The sequence below is a fragment of the Canis aureus genome, chromosome 8 (genome assembly GCF_053574225.1).
Source record: "Canis aureus isolate CA01 chromosome 8, VMU_Caureus_v.1.0, whole genome shotgun sequence".
NCBI lineage: Eukaryota > Metazoa > Chordata > Mammalia > Carnivora > Canidae > Canis > Canis aureus.
The window spans coordinates 14,550,633-14,569,792 of NC_135618.1; the positions used below are offsets into that span (position 1 = coordinate 14,550,633).

The 19,160-nt window shown below is 47.7% G+C and overlaps 1 protein-coding gene across 4 annotated transcripts in view; it reads right to left on the bottom strand.

Annotated features, from left to right (window-relative positions):
* LPAR3 (lysophosphatidic acid receptor 3) overlaps positions 1-19,160 on the bottom strand; it is a 97,054-nt gene that overhangs the window by 62,607 nt on the left and 15,287 nt on the right. The window contains exon 1 of one of the 4 annotated variants that reach the window (XM_077905243.1): positions 16,268-16,284. The exons of 1 other annotated variant lie outside the window; for it this stretch is intronic. The gene's annotated coding sequence lies outside the window, so the exon portion shown is untranslated. Of the gene's footprint in view, positions 1-15,556; positions 15,715-16,267; positions 16,285-19,160 lie in introns of those variants that run through there. 2 more of the 4 variants (XM_077905241.1, XM_077905246.1) reach the window with 2 other exon arrangements.

Consider the following 19,160-nt stretch of genomic DNA (forward strand, 5'->3'; position numbering starts at 1 on the left):
AAATCTTCCCCCACCGTTACCAGCGACGGGTTCAATAGTGACCTGCAGTGACCCCTCCATGCTTCTGGAGACCACAGTAGCTCAGGTTAGTGCCTGACTAAATCCTAAAATTCTGCAGAGAAAGGAAAATCGTATTTCCAAAGCGTGTGGCTATAACAGGAAAGGGTTGTTTTAATCAAGGCTTCAGAGGTTCTAAAGGAGAGCACTGCTACCGCTAAACCAACGAGTCCCAGGGTCTCCTGCAGGAGTTCTAGGCCTTGGTCAGGAAGCAGCACTCATCACTAAAGTGGGGAGGCTCACCGCGCCCCCCCACCCTGCCTCCCCTCTGCCCTCTCCTACCCCGCACCTGCCTGGCAGTGAAAGAGCAATGTCTGTGCAAAGGTGGCTGGTCATGGAAATGTATATAAAAGGCATCTGAGTGCTGTGCCTGACTCATCCACCCGCCCCTCCAGCTCCCCTCTCCATCCTTCTTCTTTGCTCCCTACCCTGCAAGAGATCGAGATCGAGACCGCATCAGGGGGCTTTCCTGCCAGTGGGAGGGACAGCAAGAGATGGTGGGAGGCCCGAGGCTGAGGCTGAGACACTGACTGGCCTGGCTCCCTCCCCGCTGGCTCGCTGTGGACTGGCCCGGCTAGCTCCTGTCAGCCAGCCTCTCCACACAGGCAGCCTCACCTCCTCCCTCCCCTCGGCTTTCAGGTTCAGGGGTGTTAACTGCCCCTTGCTCCCTCCAGTTCTTGGCTGATGCTGCACCATCTCTTGTTGGCTTCCATGAACTCTGCCCCCTGCCCCCCCTACCAAGGTACCGTGCCCCCCTGCTCCAATTACCAGTTTGACTGTATCATCTGTTTCTCGTGGGACACTGATAATACACATCATTTCAAGTACACTGTAATACAACAGAAAGTATTATTTTCGAGGTTTTAATGTTCCGGGTTTCCTTAAATCTTTTAGTGATATCTAGTACACTTTAACATTTCTTGGTTGTGGGGGCACCTGGGTGGTTCAGTGGTTGAGCATCTGCCTTTGGCTCAGGGCATGATCCCAGGGTCCTGGGATCGAGTCCTACACCAGGCTCCCACAGGAGCCTACTACTCCCTCTTCCTATGTCTCTGTATCTCTCATGAATAAATAAATAAAATCTTTCTAAAAAATTTCTTGGTTGTGAATATAATAACTCCCAGAGGAGGAATAAATCATATTCCTGAGGCCATGGACCAGTATCATAATTCTTTTGCTGCCCTCAGCATCCCCTTACCTGTACCAGAACCCTACTAAATTTCTCTACATATAGTAAGTGATTTAATAAATGAGTGATCTATACCCATGGTGATAGGGGTTATATAAAATACAGGGGATGGCACTGGATTCCAACAGATCCTTGCATATTGGAGTCTACGTCACTGACGTCCTTCAGTGTAATCCAGGATTGGTCCCAACTTGATCTGTGTTGCTGGTCTTAGACACCATGGAAATACATGACATGGATTTAAGGGTTAAGTTGGGCCTAAGGTTAGCCAGGTTTGAAACCAGGGGTTACAGCAAAGGAATCAATAGTCTTTTCCGTATACTGCCTGTGAGGAGGGCAGGGGGAGGGTAATGACAAACTGAGCCAAGGGGGCACCACAGCCTGATGTGAACCAAAAGCAAGGCAGACATACTACAAGGGCTACACGTTGCTGGGCACCGTTGATCCATCCTCCGGTGGCATGTCCAGTGGTGGGGCCAGCTGTGGGGAATCCTGCATCAGTGCTGTTCTCCCAGAAGCTCTGCAGCCTGCAGCCTCCCTGGAGATGCTGCAATGGCAGATGATCTTTGGACTCTGGGGACACGAGCCTGACATAGTCCCTGAATAAGCAAAGAAGCTTGGGGGCTCAAAGCACGGGGTGGGGGTGTCTCAGGAATACGCTTGTCCCTATACCAATAATAGCTTCACCTTATCCTAGCCTTCCTCACCTCTGCTCTTCCCCTGCTACCTCCAATAGGAATACAAACAAGCTTGGGGGAGATCAGAGGCAATCCTTGACTCTGGAACTTAGACAAATCGATACAACTGGAACTTTCCTACAAGTATACACTGATTTTGCTGAACTGACTTTTGGTTCACTGAATTCAGACTCTATTTTAGTCACTGTTGGGGAGAGCTCCCCGGAGGTCGGAGGTCACACTGTAGGAGTGTCCTCTACCCCAGGGTCAGCCTTTCCCACCAGACTGTGAGCTTCTCAAGGGCTAGCACAGTTTCTTACATTTGTGCCCTTGATGCCCAGTAGAGTTAGATACACAATAAATATTTGGCTCATGTGTTGGTTAGTTTCAGCCAGCCAGTGGGAAGCAGAGGAGGTGGAGAGTTGATCACATTATGCTGAATAAGGCTTGGGTGATACAGGAGTAAAAAGAAAGTGTAGGCTACCCTCTCAAGAAATTTGGCTGAGAAACACTAGGCACCTCTTCTATGGCATTCGACATGCTTTATTACATATTTATTTATCTTGACATCACTTCCAAACCTATTGTGAGCAGAGCTGGTGTCCTGTCTCCCTGCTCTTTTTGAGGCACAAACAAGTCCTTGCTTGTAATGAGCACAAAATTAAAATGTGTTCCATTTTATCAAGTAATTCCCAAATCCTCTGTTTCCAATCCTCTTTTCCTTCGGTTCACTGTGGAGGTTGACAAAGAGTTATTTCCTTCCTGAAACTCCCCACCTAAGCCCTTGGGCCTCTCTTCTTTCCTGGTGTTTCCCCATCATCCTCAATATCTCTGCAGTGTACACATTCCTAGACTTGTTCTCAGCCTCCTCTTTTCCTCCCTTTAAACTTTCTCCCACCAGAACTACTATTGCTTAAATTATTACCTCTATGTGATGACTCCTGAATAGCTATCCCAAGCCCATGCCTCTCACAACCCCTCTCTCTCATGCTAAGCTCCCACACTGCCTTCAAGATAAATAAGAAGAAAGTCACCCTAAAGATAGCACATGTAGTTTGGAACTCTCAACTTCCCTCATTTCAGCTCTTGGAGATAATAAGACCACAATAAAAAATAAAATTACAAGTTTGAACACCAGATTTTTAATGTAGAGAGCTAGAAATGATGGTTGGTCTCAGGCCTCACTCCTTGTTTGTAGAACGGCATTCAAAAGTTGCCAGAGCGGTTTGGAATGGGACAGGCTTTTGTCCCAATCATGCTGGCCTGGACCTCGTGTTCTCTCTCCTCTGGGTGTTTTGCTCAGGCTCAGGGTAGACTAGTAGAGACCCTTTCCCCGATGTGCCGCTGGGTCCTGACTACTGTTGGTGTTCCAGGGTCTCAAGCCACTCCTGCTCCAGCATGCTGGATATGCCCTTGCAGATTCTAACTCAGCTCCAAACCCAGTAGATGCTTGCTGGGCTTTCCAGAGAGAATGGTTCTCTGCCTCTTCTCCAGGGAACTCCCCCTCATTAACCTTACCAGCAGCAGGCCTCTGACCCTCGGGCTGCAAAGAAAGACTGGCAGGACCTTGGACTCCATTTCCTAAGAAGTTCTGTTCTACCTGGTATGACACTGAACTCATTCTGCTAACTCATTTGCCCTTAGCTTTATACCGTCCTGCAACTTATGATTATTTTTTTATATCTATATTTAGCTTCATGTTCTATGGCGCAGACTCCTGATTGTTTCCCACTTGTAACAAACTCCATTCCCCAGCCTCCTTGCAGCTAGGCGGGCCACATGACTAAGCTTCTGCAACCGAATGTGAACATAAATGAAGCATGCTACTTCCAGGTTAGTCCTAAAACGTGTGGTGTGTGCTCCTCCCTGCTCTTTCCCTTTCCTGCAAGTTAGAATACAGATGGGAGGCCTGTGATTCAGCATTAAGCGTTCAGACCAGGGCGGAGCCCTAGAGAAGCATGATTCAACACCTTCCATGGACAAGTTTCTGTCAATGGGGAGGTAGGTACAGAAATTGCAAATAAACACCTAGAGCTGTTTACAGCACTCTGATGCTGCTGTCAACGACAAAGTGCACGACCAGTGGAGTATAAACCACAGCTACTGGTCTTTGCAATACTGGAAATAAAGAAAACCCATCTCTAAACAGAGTCTGAGGAGCACTGCCCTAGTGGATGGCAGAAAAACAAGACAAAAGGGGCCCTTAGAATGCAAACCACTCACCTCGGTGCTGTCCACAAGACAGAAAAATAAACGGCTACCTTCTTCAAGCCAGTATGTTTTGAGAACTCTGCCCAAGAAGCCTGCAGTTGTAGGTGAAGGTGCTAGAATCAAACACAATGTGAACACGCACTGGCTGCCCCTTCCTCACAGCTTTGAGCAAAGCATTACAAGAAAGAGATGAGATCAGGCAAGAAGCGTCTGTAAGCTTGAAAGCCAAGGTGTAGAGGGGCAGATGGCATCCAGAAACTGGGAGACAGATTAGAAATGTTAACTTCTCTGTGACCCCAAAGAGCAGAGGGTGGTGTGGCCACCCTCAGACTTTCCTGAAGGCCTCCCAAGAAGATGCTGCACTGAAGCAAAGGAAGACAGGCCTCTAGTAGAGCAGAGCCAAGGTGCGCCTTCCTGCCCACGTCCATGCTTTAGGGGACCTGGCAGCAGAGATCAATGAAAAGGGAAGACAGAGGTGGGCTGAGCACAGAAGTCGGGAGGTCAGGCAAGCTTCAGAACGTGGTCCCCCACAGAACGTGGACACGGTAACTGCTGGGTGGAACTGACTAGAAGCAAACAGACCGGGAGGCCTAGGAACTCCTTAAGGTATCAGGTTGCTGTGGAAGCCACAGCTGGGCCTGGAAAGGTCCCTGTTCCCTCTCCCGCAAGAGCACACCCTCTCCCACACCCATTTCAGATATGGCCACAGAGAGTGGTGGATGGGGAGACCTTCACAGGAACCAAAGTCAAGGTCAGGGTGCTGGTGAGGTGCCTCCCGGGGAGGAGAAGTGGGGCCAGCCGCAGAATTACTCCCCTACCAGGGCAGAGAGGTTTCAGTTCCTGCCCAGCACGGCTTCATGATCGTTATTTTTATGCACCCGTGCAGCTGCAGGTCTCCTGTCCTGCTGATGGGAGTTTGTTTTATTTCAATGCAGTTCTCTCATTTCTACTCCTCCATCACGGAGCAGATGCTGGCCAGTCCGCATGAAGCAAGGAAGGAACGCTTCAGCACTGGCACGTAACACAGAGGTCACAGAGCAAAAGGCTACACCTGTGGAATCTGGTAAACGCAACCCTGTCAAGGAAAGCATGGGAGGCCACGACACAGGAGGGACAGGGTCACCAGTGCCAGGGACTAGAGAGGCTCTGGCATCGGCTGGACGTAAGTCAGACGTAGGCTGGTCACACTCAGCAACGACTCTGACCTGATGCACTGCTGACCCAGCTGGAGCCTTTGCCTCTCTCTACACATAAGGCACCATAGCAACAACGGCTGTATGGGACTGCCCAAGGGTTAAAGCAGAGCAATGTTTACAGGGTGAGGAGCAAGATGCTTAGCCCAGAGGAACTAATAAATGGTACACAGTACTTCCCAAGGAAGCTGGGGAACTCAAAATTTCTAAACAATCAATGGAATATACAACTGGCATTCTGGAAGTTTAACTGTTCATGCTCTGACACCTCAATTTAACAAAGAGTGATGATATAGTCATCCTATACCTACCCTAGAAGAACTACAGTCCAGGAACGAATCTCCCCCTGCCCGAGGATGGGCCCAGTGCCACATGACTAAGCTTAAGGCACTGCCACTTCCTTCTGCTGCCGCTTGACACAAAGCAGGGAGGCAGCAGTGGGGTAGGGGGTGTAGGAGGGAAAGCAGAGGCTACACGGCACAGTAGAAGAACACAGACTTCAGGTCTGGGTTCAAATACTAGGAGATAAGCAGGTGAGCTGAATGGTTAAAGAGCGTGGCTCCCACAGCAAACATCAGACCCTGCAGTTAGAAACTGAGTTTTTCCTCTAGGACCAGGGACAAGTCAACGATGCCCACTCTGGCCACTTCTATTCAACATAGTACTGCAAGTCCCAGCCAGGGTAATTAGGCAAGGCAAAGATATAAATGGCATCCACATGTGTAAAGAAGGAGTAAAACTGAGTCCGTTCACAGGTGACATGATCTTATATAGAGAAAACCCTAAAGGTTGCACAAAAAAACCCCCTAATAAACGAATTCAGTAAAGTTGCAGGACACAAAATTAACGTACAAAAATCAGTTGCATGTCCACACACTAATGATGAACAATTTAAAAAGGAAATTAAAAACACAATCCCAGGGATCCCTGGGTGGTGCAGCGGTTTAGTGCCTGCCTTTGGCCCAGGGCGCGATCCTGGAGATGCGGGATCGAATCCCACGTCGGGCTCCCGGTGCATGGAGCCTACTTCTCCCTCTGCCTGTGTCTCTGCCTCTCTCGCTCTCTCACTGTGTGCCTATCATAAAAATAAAAAAATTAAAAAAAACCACAATCCCATTTACAATAGCATCAAAGTAGAGTAAAAAATACTGAGAAACAAGCTTAACCAAAGAGGCAAAAGACTTGCACACTGAGAACTATAGCATATCACTGAAAGAAACTAAAGGAGATGCAAGTAAATGAAAAGACACGCTATGTTAGTGCATAAAAAGACTCAATATTGTCAAAACATCCATACTAGTCAAAGTGATTTAAAGATTCAGAGCTATCAGGGATCCCCAGATGGCTCAGCAGTTTGGCTCCTGCCTTTGGCCCAGGGCGTGGTCCTGGAGTCCCAGGATCGAGTCCCATGTCAGGATCCCTGCCTGGAGCCTGCTTCTTTCTCTACCTCTCTCTCTCTCTCTCTCACTCTCTCTGTCACTCATGAATATATATATAAAATCTTAAAAAAAAAAAAAAAGATTCAGAGCTATCCCTGTCAAAATCTCCATAGCACTTTTTAAAAAAATCCTAAGATGCATATAGAACACAAAGGATTCCAAAGAGCGGGAACAATCTGGAGAAAGAATGACAAATTTGGAGGCTACATACTTCCTGATTTCAAGACATATGACAAAGCTACAGTAATTAAAACAGTATGGTACTGGCAAAAGGACAGACATAGGGACCAACAGAATAGAGAACCCAGAAATAAATCCACTTGTAGACGGTCAACTGATCTTCAGCAAGGATGCCAAGAATGCACAGTGGGGAAAGGACATCTCTTCCACAAATGCTGTTGGTGAAACTGGATATGCACATGCAAAGGAGCACGGCCTCGAGCTACATGGCCTGAGTCGAGGCCTTGCTTACTAGCAAGTTATTCAACCTCTGTGTGCCTCAATTGCCTCATCTACAAAATAAGAATAATAATACTATCTTCTCCCTAAGACTATTGGAAGATTTAAATCTGACATTCCTTTTCAGTTTTTATCAATAGGGTCTTGGGAAAGTTACTTTCCCTCTTTGAGCTTTAATTTCCTCTGCTATAAAAGGGAGACAAGCTCTAACTTGTTGGGTTGCTGGGTAATTAGGACAAAATAAATGAAATAGCCAATGTAGAGACTTCAGCCTGCTTCCAAGTTCAGAGGAGTCGAAAGACTCCAGTCAACTTCAAGGCAAGCCTGTTCCCAACAGGCCGAGAAGGGGAATCTCAACAGAGGTTTCTGGGAAGGGGGGAGACCAGAAGAAGAAACCCCTCCCTCAGACTGGGTGGGTCACCAGCATAACACCCTCTAGGCTAAGGCTTTCTCTCCTCTACCACCCTGTCCGGAGTCACAAGCTGGTGTTTCCCATCACCACTGACAACATTTAGATGAGTATGTGTAAGAGGAGCTTAGCTAGCTGGGTTGAAGCATTCTAAGTACATTACCATGCTTACTCTAGGCCACTCTGTCTGGATCTTAGATTAATCCATCTAAACACATTCATTGACATACCACTGAACAGTGTTCAAAGTGAGTTCCCATCTCTTTTCCCATTTGATCACACGGTGAGACAGGCAAATAGAGCATTCTCCATGTTACGGAGAAGAAAACTAAACCTGGGACAGCCTGCTTCACTCTCACCAGGGCTCAGCCTTCCGGCCCAGGGCTCTGGGGCCACACTGACCACGGAAACCCTTTTTCCGTACTTAATTCTATGCCCCATGAGAAATGAAATACGCAGATTTATTCTCCATAATGACATTAATGCCTTTTCCAAGCATTTACTGATTCCCGAAGAAATATAATAGGATTATGGTAAATGCCAATAAAACTTGTAAGTGTATCTCTACTTAGAAGTTTTGACAAAAGTTTATGGGAATAAGTCCATATAATCCAATGAAAGTGACAGAATAAAACTCTAAATACCCAACAGAAAGTATCAAAGATTACTCCGTTTGCCTGCTTCAGAGAAAGTCCAGAAGAGCAAGCAGTCAGGTTTATCTCTAACGCACTGAACAATATAACTTAAGAACCACCTTCTCCTAAAGCATCTTACTCTCCCCATCAACAGAACAGTGTACCTGTTGAGCTAGACCACAGAATTCAATTACCTGACTTAAAAGAAAAGACTGGAAATTAACTCAGCAAGACTAATAATGCCTGAGCCTTGCTGCCATTCCTTTTCTTTTCCTTCTTGGATAGTCATGGAATTCCCATACATGAAAAGTTACGAATACAAAAAGGATGAGTTCCACTGGTCCTGTCATGGTGAATGCTACCCCTCCACGGATTCCTTTCATCCCTGTCTAGTTAACATTTCCTCGGTTTCATTAAATGCAGGAGAAAGAGATGTGCAAACATGTATAAAGATGTAAAATGCCCTCAGGAAGTTTGTAATCTAGAGCCGTGGGTGCTCAACCAGGGCTAATCCTCCATACACCCCTGCCCCAGGACATCTCACAATATCTGGAGACGTGTGTTGGACACAGCTGGGGGCGCTACTGGCATCTGGTGGGTAGAGGTACACATGCTACAAGGTTCAGGACAGCCCCCACCACACAGAATTCTGCAGCCCCCAAATGTTAGTGGTACCCAGGCTGAGAAACCCTGATCTAAAGGGTGAGATGAGAACTAGAAGCAGTCATAGTGCTGCGAGGTGAATATGGTGTGAGCTATAACAGAGACAAAAGTGAAGTGCTATGAGGTTGATGTTTAAACAGTTGACTGGACCTCAGTGTTGGCAAGGATACAGTGACAACGGTATCCACAGACCACACCTTGAGGATGTACAGTGACACAACCTGGGGGACAGCCATGTGGGAAGATGTATCAAAAGCTTTAAGAATGTATATATACTATTTTCATCTTGGCTTTCTTTCCATTCCCACCTTCCCTTCTCCTCCTTTGCCTTCTCTTTCTTCCCTCCCCAGAACTGAGGGGTCAGCTTGTAAGTGAGAAAAAAGTATGATGAGGGGCAGTTTGGGGGAGGTGCACTGAGGCATGGGCTGTGGTCGGGGTGCCAGTGAGGTTGGTGCCAGTGAGGTTGGTGAGCAAAGGGAGCATCACGTTAGAAGGCACATGATGTCAAACTGTCCCACCACTGGAATATTGGCCTTGAGCATCTGGCTATGTTGGTGTCTACCACATTTCCTCACCTCAAATTCACTATTTTTCCCTTTGAAATTTGTTGGTGGTTGTGGGGAAGCACTCTGAGTTTATGTTGATAGTCTGTTCTACAGAGAGGCATGGGTGAGCAGGCCTGATAGATGAGGACAAGAAGCAGTGTGGAGAGAGCCAGAGGAGGCAGGATGGCCTTTGTGGTTAGGAGATGGGCTACCATGAGTAAAACAGTGTAAAAATAAGTAAAATATTAAGTAAAAATATTAAAGGTAATGGGTTACAATCTTCCTACTGCCAGGAAAGGTATGTACAAAGACAATCCTGGGTGTTGGATTAGAGTTGGAGCTATTTGTTTTGAATTCATGATTTTATGAGACATAGGCTAATATAGAAAAATTTATGACAACTACGTGTGTATACATACACATGCACATATACATACATTGCCTACCTCTGTGCCCTGAGGGGTCTAAAGCATGACACTCCAGAAACAATAAGAACATCAACCTTCCATATCTTTGTGATACTATCCTTTACCAAAAGGGGCACTGACTAGGTCAGGGAAAGTACAACGTAAGCCTAGAATATCTTGTGGTGCCAGAAACTTTTCAAATGCTTAGTGTGGGAAGCCTAAGTGACTTAGAGGTTGAGTGTCTGGCTTCAGCTCAGGGTGTGATCCTAGGACCTGGGATCGAGTCCCACATTGGGCTCCTTTCAGGAAGCCTCCTTCTCTCTCTGCCTGTGTCTTTACCTCTCTCTCTCTCTCTGTGTCTCTCATTAATAAATAAATATTTTTTTAAAAATGCTCAATGAATAACAGGATATCAAAAGGACACAGGAACCAGTTTAGAGGGACTTCCACTGGCCAAATGAGGTCAATTTGAGCATCAAAATAAATAATGACAGTAACAGATTTCAAATTTTGGATACAAAGGGAATCCATGAATACTTCCTAATATAAATGAATAAACACAGAAGGGAGAACAAAAGTTCTTCCTTATAGTATAATGCCAATGAACAAACATAGAAGGAGGGCTGGAAATAAAAAATCACCATGTGGCAACCTCCAGAGAGGTGGCTGATTCAGGCAGAAGTCATCGATGAATGGTACAGGTGGTAGGTGGAAGTTTAATGAGGAACAGGCTGTTAACCTCAGAGTGCTTCCCCACAACCACCAACAAATTTCAAAGGGAAAAATGGTGAATCTGAGGTGAGGAGATTTGGCAGCCACCACCATAACCGTGCTCAAGGCCAATATTCCAGTGGTGGGACAGTTTCATATCGTGTACTTTCTAACTCGATGCACCAAGACGAGCTGAGTACCACCAAGGACACATGACCTGCATCCGATACTGAAGAAACATCTGCTAGACCCTGGTGGATAAATGACCTGCATCCGATACTGAAGAAACATCTGCTAGACCCTGGTGGATAATCAGCCTACAGAGTGTGTAAGACCTGTACAGCTGTAAGGACCTCGGGAACAGAGTAAGTCTGAGCAACTATTCCAGAAAGGACGGGACAAAACGATGTAACATGGAAAAGCAAGAAAAGAGATATCTGGGGGGAGGGGGGTGACTGATGAAATATGAATGGGTTCTGTAGACTGGATGGCAGAGAGTAGTACCAATGTCAATTCCCTGATTTGGTGGTACGACGGTTACTTGTATGTCAACATAACTGAGTGAAGAGATGCACAGACAGCTGGTAAAATATCTGGGTGTGTCCCTGAGGGCGTTTCTGGAAAAGATTAGCATTTGAACTGATAAACTCTGTAAAGAAGATAACCCTGACCAATGAGTGGGTGTCATCTTCCACAGAGATCCTGAAGAGAACAAAGAAGTGAAAGAAGGTCAAGTTTGTGCTGTTGCTTGAACATACATCCTCTTCTGTCCTTGGACAACAGTGCTTCCAGTTCTCGGGTTCTTCAGACTCTCACTGAATTACGTGACCAGCTTTCCTGGTTCTCCGGCTTGCAGATGGCACATGATGGGACTTCTCAGCCTCCATGACCCTATGAGCCAATTCCAATAATACACACACTCACGTATATCTATATATATCCTGCTGGTTCTGTTTCTTTGGAGAACCCTGACTCATCCAAATGCCATGGGGGTATAGAAAAAGGTTATACTTATTTTCAGTTTAGTTCAGGGGAAGGGCCCCCATTCAAAGGACTAACCTATTAAAAATCAACCAGGGCAGGAGGCAAAATGAGTCAGTGGGTTCTCTACCTCAACTCTTGTTTTGGTCTTCAACAACTAGCTTTGCCAAGAGCTTAACTTTGGATTTCTCTAGCTCCATGGGGAGTGAATGCCTCTGACTTGACTCCACTGCCCACCTTGGACTTCTATGGTCCGAGTCTATCTGCAGGCAGCTCTGGAATTTCTGTAGAGGAGGGGCTTTGGGGCAGCCTATCTGTAAAGGGAGACCAGGGAAACCTTAAGGCTTCATTTACAAAGCAAGCCCACTGCTTTTGTTTAGACTGCATGTTCGTTTGGAGGGACAAACCGGTGGCACTTATGGAGGGGCTAAAGTACCCTCCAACCCAGAGCTGCCACCTGCCAAGCCATCCCTGATGATACCACAGAATCTGCACGGGGCTAAGTTAGGGCCAAGGCTAGCAGCCCCTCAGCCTAATGTCCCAGAGAATAATCAAGACACCGGACTGTTGATGAGTAATTGGGGGGGGGGGTGCTGCCTAACACCCTTAGGAAGGAGCGGAGCAGGCTGTACTGGGCAGGTTGTTTTCCGGAGTGACACCCAGTCTGGCCCAGCCTAAGGCGTATGAATGATTCATATCTGAGGTGGGGAGGCAAGGTCCATGGGAGCTGGGTGATGTCAGGGGTCACAGGCAAGGGAGGAATTCAAGGCAAGAGGCACAGAGGACGGGATAACAGGGGTCAGGTACTGCAGAGGCAGGGGCAGCAGATGCAGAGGGAAGAGGAAAAAGGAGAAAGACCTCAGCCTGGGGGTGGGGCGGGGTCAAAGAGGGGCAGGTGCAACCGGGAAATCCGAACCTTCCACTCATTGGGCACCACTCTCCCAGCTCAGCAGGCAGGGCCGGCAGAAAGCAAGCATCATTCAGACTCAATTAAATAATTACCTTAATTGTCTGCAGTATGGAAATGCAAGGAGCTGGACTCATGCTTTGCAGAGTGAACCTTAAAGACCCAAGTTAGCAAGAAGGCACAGGCCAGTGAGGACGGCATCAGGCACCCCAATTCAACGTCCAGCAATTGCATTACCGTGCTCTTCTGACTCACTGGCTGGCTGGCCTAACCGGCTATGTTTTTGTCCACTAAGAACTGAGATGAGCAGACAGGACAGGTGATTCTAAGAGGGAATTACAGTTCCTTTGGAACTTTGTCCTGTGCCATGGAATCACGTATCAGGAAGTCATCTCAGTCCTGAAACTTGTATTCCTCATGTATTCCTCATAGAGCAGTTTCTCACCCTCTGGCAGGATTTCCTCCATGAAGTCCCCTTCAATGAGAGGGCAGGAGAGGGGGTGCAGAGGGACCGCAGTAGTGTGCATGTAGCACATCCAACATCCAGACCTTACCACCTCCAGGTGGCCTGCCTGGGGTGTCCCCCACCTGTAGGCCCTGTCTCAGTAATTCACATGTTTATGCAGTCCTCACTGGGTGCCAAGCTCTTTCACACAGACGACTGACCTAACGGCACCCACCAGCACAAGCATGTAGGCAGGAAAGGGATTATCACCCCTGTTATTTTAAATGGCAAAACTGATTCAAGGACAACAAGTGATTTACTTTGTCATAAGACCTCACAAAAGTGAGACAGGGACTGGAACCCAGACCCCTGTACTCCAACTGCCTAACTCAGTCCTGTCAAAGCCCAAACTCTCAGGGCTTCTGCGCCCCTCACCTCCACATCTCCCATCCATGGCAGGACTGAGTTCCAGGGGACTCCTCCCCATCCACACAGAATCCAGGATGAGGAACAATGGATCAGCAAGGCCAAAGAGGAGGAGGCTCAGTCCCTGCAGGAGGAATGATGGAGGGAAGAACAGGAAGGGGGAGGACCAGCAAGGAAAGTAGGTGGAACACCTCTAGGTCACCGACAGCGTGGGAATCTACACTTGCACTCTCACCAGAGCAATGTACATTTGCACCCATGTTTACAGAAATACCAACATTTTAATGTTTATCTTGGAGGAAAGGATGGCAACCAGGTAAGGAGTACTTCCTGTGTATCAGAGACTCTGCTAAGTGCTTTGTCTTCTAGAATCTTCATTTTTACAGGCAAGGAAATTAAGGCTTAGAGAAGTGAAGCAAGTATCCAAGATCACAAAGCCTGGCCTGGAACAAAGGCTGGTCTGACTGTAAAGCCCTGCTCTTTCCCTTACACCACATTAACAACGTCCTGGGCCCAGGCTCTGCCATTTTGAAACTTGCAATCAAACTTAACCACTCTGTTGGGTATAATCACAGGCCAGAAAAGCGTTCTGAGCTAATGTATACTCCAAGGAGAACGGCTAATAGGTAATTTGAGTTATAGTAATTCCCACTCGAGTTACACTGATTCCCCTGCCCCAGCCCAAAGAAATAAGAGGCTGGACTTAAGTCATGGTGCATTTCTGCCCCTCATCAAAAAGATGGAGAACTTGGGGGAGAAGCAGCCAGCTTAGAAAAGAAGATGTGTCATCTATAGTTAAATCAAAGCTATAAAGTTTGGAATGCTAAAGATAAAAAAAAAAAGAAAAAAAGACAAGAAAAAGATGCCCAAATGATCTACTTTCCTAGTCCTATGGTAGTGACAATCAATTAAGTCATGTCCAAATGGTGAAATGTCCAGATCTAACACATCCTCGAACACGCTACTGGGTCCATACAGTCTCAAGGCACAAGAGGCAACTCTGGAAGCTTATCTCAAGTACATAAACCTCACCGGCAGGATTTGTTTTCTGGCCTTTCCAGAATGGTCCAGTTTGTTTAGACAAGCATGATGTTAACAGAGCCAAGGTTGTGTGTTTCTGCCTGTATGACTTCTGGTTGGAAAGGAGGAAAAATCCATTGGCTGGATTCAAGACCACACAAAATTGGATCCAAAGTCTCAGGGGAAGCCGGGTTAGCAACTCCTGACAGTTCACCGGAAAATGGAACAACTCTCCTTAGCAACAGAAAAGTCAATGCATTAATGCAGTGCATGGTCTCCTAGCGCCTGGTAAAGAAGGGACCTTCTGTGTGTAACTGCCACTTACTTTTATACTCCGACTTATTTAAAAGACAAAAACAAAAAACAAGTAGGAACCGTGAGAAGCTTCGCGACCTTCGCCTTCTAAAGTCGGGCTCCAAGACCAGGCAACACGCTGGTCAGCAAGGGAGCGAGGAGGGAGAAATGCGTTGCACGAACCGTGACAAATGATGGGAACCCATTTCGTGGAAATTACTCAGTTAAAAATTGCTCTTGAGGGTCGTTTTAATGATTACCCCAATAAGACCAAATTGTTTCCAATATTCACAGCCACTACTCGAATTACAAGTCGAGAAACCTCCAAGCAATTTCAGGTAGTCGCAACTCGCCGGGGGCGAGCAATACAGTGACCCTGCCCCGGGGCCCAGCGCGTCCGCCCGCGCGCCTTGGCGAGGGCCTCGCGGGGACCTCCGCTCACTCGCAAAGCGCCCCCCTTCCCCCCCCCCCCAGTGTTACCAGTTGGTTAGCAATAACTATTTCTGGAATCTTCATGCCTTGCAGACTTGGAGCTTTTCCCTGACACACCGTCGCACCGGGCGCAAGTGGAGGTCGAAAAAAATGTTCCTGCCCGGGCTCCACGGGGGCATCGCCGTTCAGCCCCGACGGCGGGGGCCGAGCGCGAGCAGCACCTGTGCAGAGGCCCCGCCCGCGCCGCAGCCCGGCGGCCTCGCACCCCCAGACCCAGGAGCGGCGCGCCAGATGCGCCCCCGGGAGAGTCCCGTCCCAGGTGCCAGGGGAGCTCGGCGCCCGGCCGGACGCCAGGGGACCCTGCAGAGCCGCGGGCCCGGCCGGCCGAGGTGCGCCCCCGCCGCCCCCCACCCCGCGCGCCCCGGGCCCCTCCCCGCGCGCGGCGCCCGCACTCACCGCTGTCGCTCGCCCGCCGCCGAGCCCGGGAGCGCGGCCCCTGCGGCTGCCGCATGCCCTCGGGGCCGAGCGCGACCAGGCGACCGGGGTCGGGCTCCGGCCGGGCGCGGGCAGCCGCGGAGGACGAGGCGGGCGGTCCTCTGGGCGGCCTCTGCGCCGCGCCCGCAGCCCCGGGAAAGTTTGGCGGCGCGAGGGGTGGCCCCGCCCCGCCCCGCCCCGGGCGCCCGAGCGTTCCCACGCGGGAGCGCCCCCCGCCGGCGAGCGCCGAGCGCAGGCTGGTCCCCGGGAGCCGGTCCCCGCGAGCGCCCGCCCGCCAGCCCGCCGGGTAGGAGCCCACCTGGGAGCGCGGGAGCACAGCGCTGAGCCGCTGTCCTCGCCCCCCCCCCACCCCCGCCCGCTCCCCTGGGAGACGTTTGTCTGCAGCGGCTGCGGGTTCGTGCACCCGGCTTCCCGCCAGGCCACATGCCTGCTCTAAAACTTGCACCCCAGAGCCACCCCGGGGTGCACGCAGCCCCCGGAGGCCCAGATGTTCACGACTTTCCTGGCCTGGAGCCTTTCCTGGTCACCTTTCTGTTGCAACAGGAAATAAAATGAAATAAAAAAAAAACACTTAAGAGTTCTCGAAAGAGGCTTCTTAAGTAAGCTCCTGGGGTAAATAGTCCTGGATACTTTGTTTTTCAAAGCTGAGGTATAAAGCCTCCCCTGACCCACCTTTGGTAAAGAAAGATGCAAAGTAAAACAATGTCCTCAAGACTGTGTCCTCTCAGAGCTCTGCAAGGCAAAATGAAATCACAGGTGTGCTGCAAGTTGGACCTTCCCGGTGATCTCAGGGAGAGGGGGAGGGGGAGGTGAGGGAGGGCCTTCCCACTCACGCTTCAAAACCTCGGGAAACACGGGGAGCCCGTGCCCAGATGCCTTCCTCTAACCCTTGGCCATTCATTCGGTCCTTGTTCATTCAACGTTGATGCTGGGACCTCCTGTGTGTCAACCAGGACACATATCCCAGGACACAGCCTGTATGGTAACCCGGCCCCGACCATCCAAGAAATCCTGCTTGCTCTGAAGATGGTAGTGTAATAACGTTTGATTCCTGGTGGGATGGACCTCATCCCAGAGGGCATGACATCCTGCTACACCTCAAACTCCCACAGGCTCTGGCTAAATTGTGACTGACACGTGCCAATTACTGTTGCTTCACCTGGGTGTTCAGAAAATTCCTGTGGTGTCTTACAGATGAATGGTATAGGGAGGGCTACAACTTGCAAAGCTAGTGCTAAAGAAAGATCATGTTTACTGGAACAAGGAAAAACGTGGCAGATGATATATGAGAACGAGGTCAGGGGAGTGAACTCCCAACAGCCCAGCGCTGAAAGGGCGACCTGGAATTCCCAGCACCGGCACTTAGCAAATGCTAACCTGCCGTGGTGCATTGAGTAAGTTTTTGTAACTGTAAACTGGCAACTGTAGATACCAGTTAAAGCCTTCTTTTGCTGGAAATTCTTTCCAGGTTCCAAACAACTTGTTAGCAAAGGCACTGGGGAAACATATTGTGTCGTAACTTGGGAACTTCCTGAACTTGAGTGTTGCAAAAGAGAACAGGGATTCCTTAAAGACCGACGTGATTACCTTTAATGCATGAGTCCTAAGCAAAGGAGAACGGAGAAGGGGATACGGTGAGCTGGGCTGCAAAAGGAGACACCTTCTAGCTAGATGCTCTTTTAACAAATACGGGTCCGAGCTGAGGTGAAGGCAAGAAAGTGAGCCAGAAAAGAAATGCAGAGGGAAAGAGGCAGGGAGGACATTCAGCTTACAGACCTATGGGCAGGAACAGGACAAAAGGGGACAGGAGGCAATGGACAAGTCAAAAAGAAAGATGTGGCCCCAAATTCTCATTTTTGGAAGGAAGCTTCCAATGGGATTATCCACCAGAACCTTGTTTAAGTCCTTGTAAAGTCTGTGATGTCTCACTTCTCTACCAAAACGTCTTTATTAGTAAAACTAAAGTGAACAACAAAAGTGACCAACACCAAGGCTGAGGGTATACTTTGCCTTAAAGATCACCAGATGGAAAGTCATTCTGAACTTTTTCAACAGAATCCACTGATCAGCTATGTTCTGAGTGTTGTTTTGTGTTCCAGAAGATACAAAAATATGTAACATTGTTTCTAGAAAGGGGCAGAAAGGGGCATTCCAGGGGGCTTGATGGAGAGGAATTGTAATGGCTGGAGGAGCAATTAGATCCTTGGAGAACATGTGTCCACCAGCATCTACTGGGCAGGGAATAAATGCTGCAAAATAAATATCTGAACAAAACTAAAACGCAGCCTGCCACCTTCTATAGTGGGAAGCAATCCAGGCCTTAGGCAAGACTGCTCGCTCTCAGGATTTAAGGAAAGAGGCCCATGTTCCTCTGCCCCCTACTTGTTTCGGACCTCTGATCACATGCACAGGAATGCATAGTCGTTGTTCGCAACTTTGGGAAGTTCATTCTCAGGAACACATTTTTGTCACATTTTAACATCTCTCAATTGAGGTGTGTTTTACCATCACAGTCAGCCAGGCGGCACTTGTGATTTAATTGCCACCAGCTGGGTGTATGCATCATATTTTGAAGACTGGATGTCAGCTGTTGGAAGAAGTCCCAGAGCAGAGAGTGGGGCACGTTTTTAAAATACGCTGCATCCAAATGCTTCTGATGCATTCAGGCCAAGGACCACACAGAGTCAAAAAGTGACTCCAAAGAATGAGGAAGTTGAGGAATGAATACGTTAGCCAGGATTTTTGCTTCTTCTTTCTGGATACACAAGAATAGAATGTAAGCTAATTGTATTTTGAAAAAACTCCAGAAAACCCTTTCAATAATTATAAAATAAAAGGTATAAGAAAAGCACTGGTAAGGTGATAAGAAAGCACTGTGTTTAATTGGCATCATTTTCCCTCTTAGTATCACATAAAATAATGGTGTACATTATAATTTATGAGACCTTGGGTATGATGGACTACAATACACCAAGAACCCATACCATTTGTTCATATCATTTGACCGAGCAACTTCATATCCAGAAAGTTATCCTAAAGAGACCATTGGAGGCACACAAAGATTTTAATACAAATATAAACATTTCAGTATTATTTATACAACTGAAATGTTAAAAACAGCCTAAAAGTCTAAACTGAAAGACCAGTAAGAAGTTGATCAAATGAATTACCATACATTTATAGGCTGAATGTTATCCAGCCTTAATAATTATGTTCTCAAAGAATATATAATGACATAGGAACATACTCATCATTTCATATTAAATTTTTTCAATGTGTCTATTTTATTTGAATCTTATTTTTGTTTTATTTAAGCAAAATTCGGATAACATGAAGTGAAGCATTTTGAAGTGGATAAATAATTCAGTGGCATTTAGTATATTCATACTGTTATGCAACCACCATGTCTATGTAGTCCCCAAACATGCCTGTCACCCCAAAAAGAAACCCCATACCCATTATATTTCATATTAAATTTTCATAAAAAGTAGAATACAAACTATTTAAATAAATGTTTTCAAAAAAAGAAAAAGAAATGTTTTCTTTTTTTTTTTTTGAAAACACG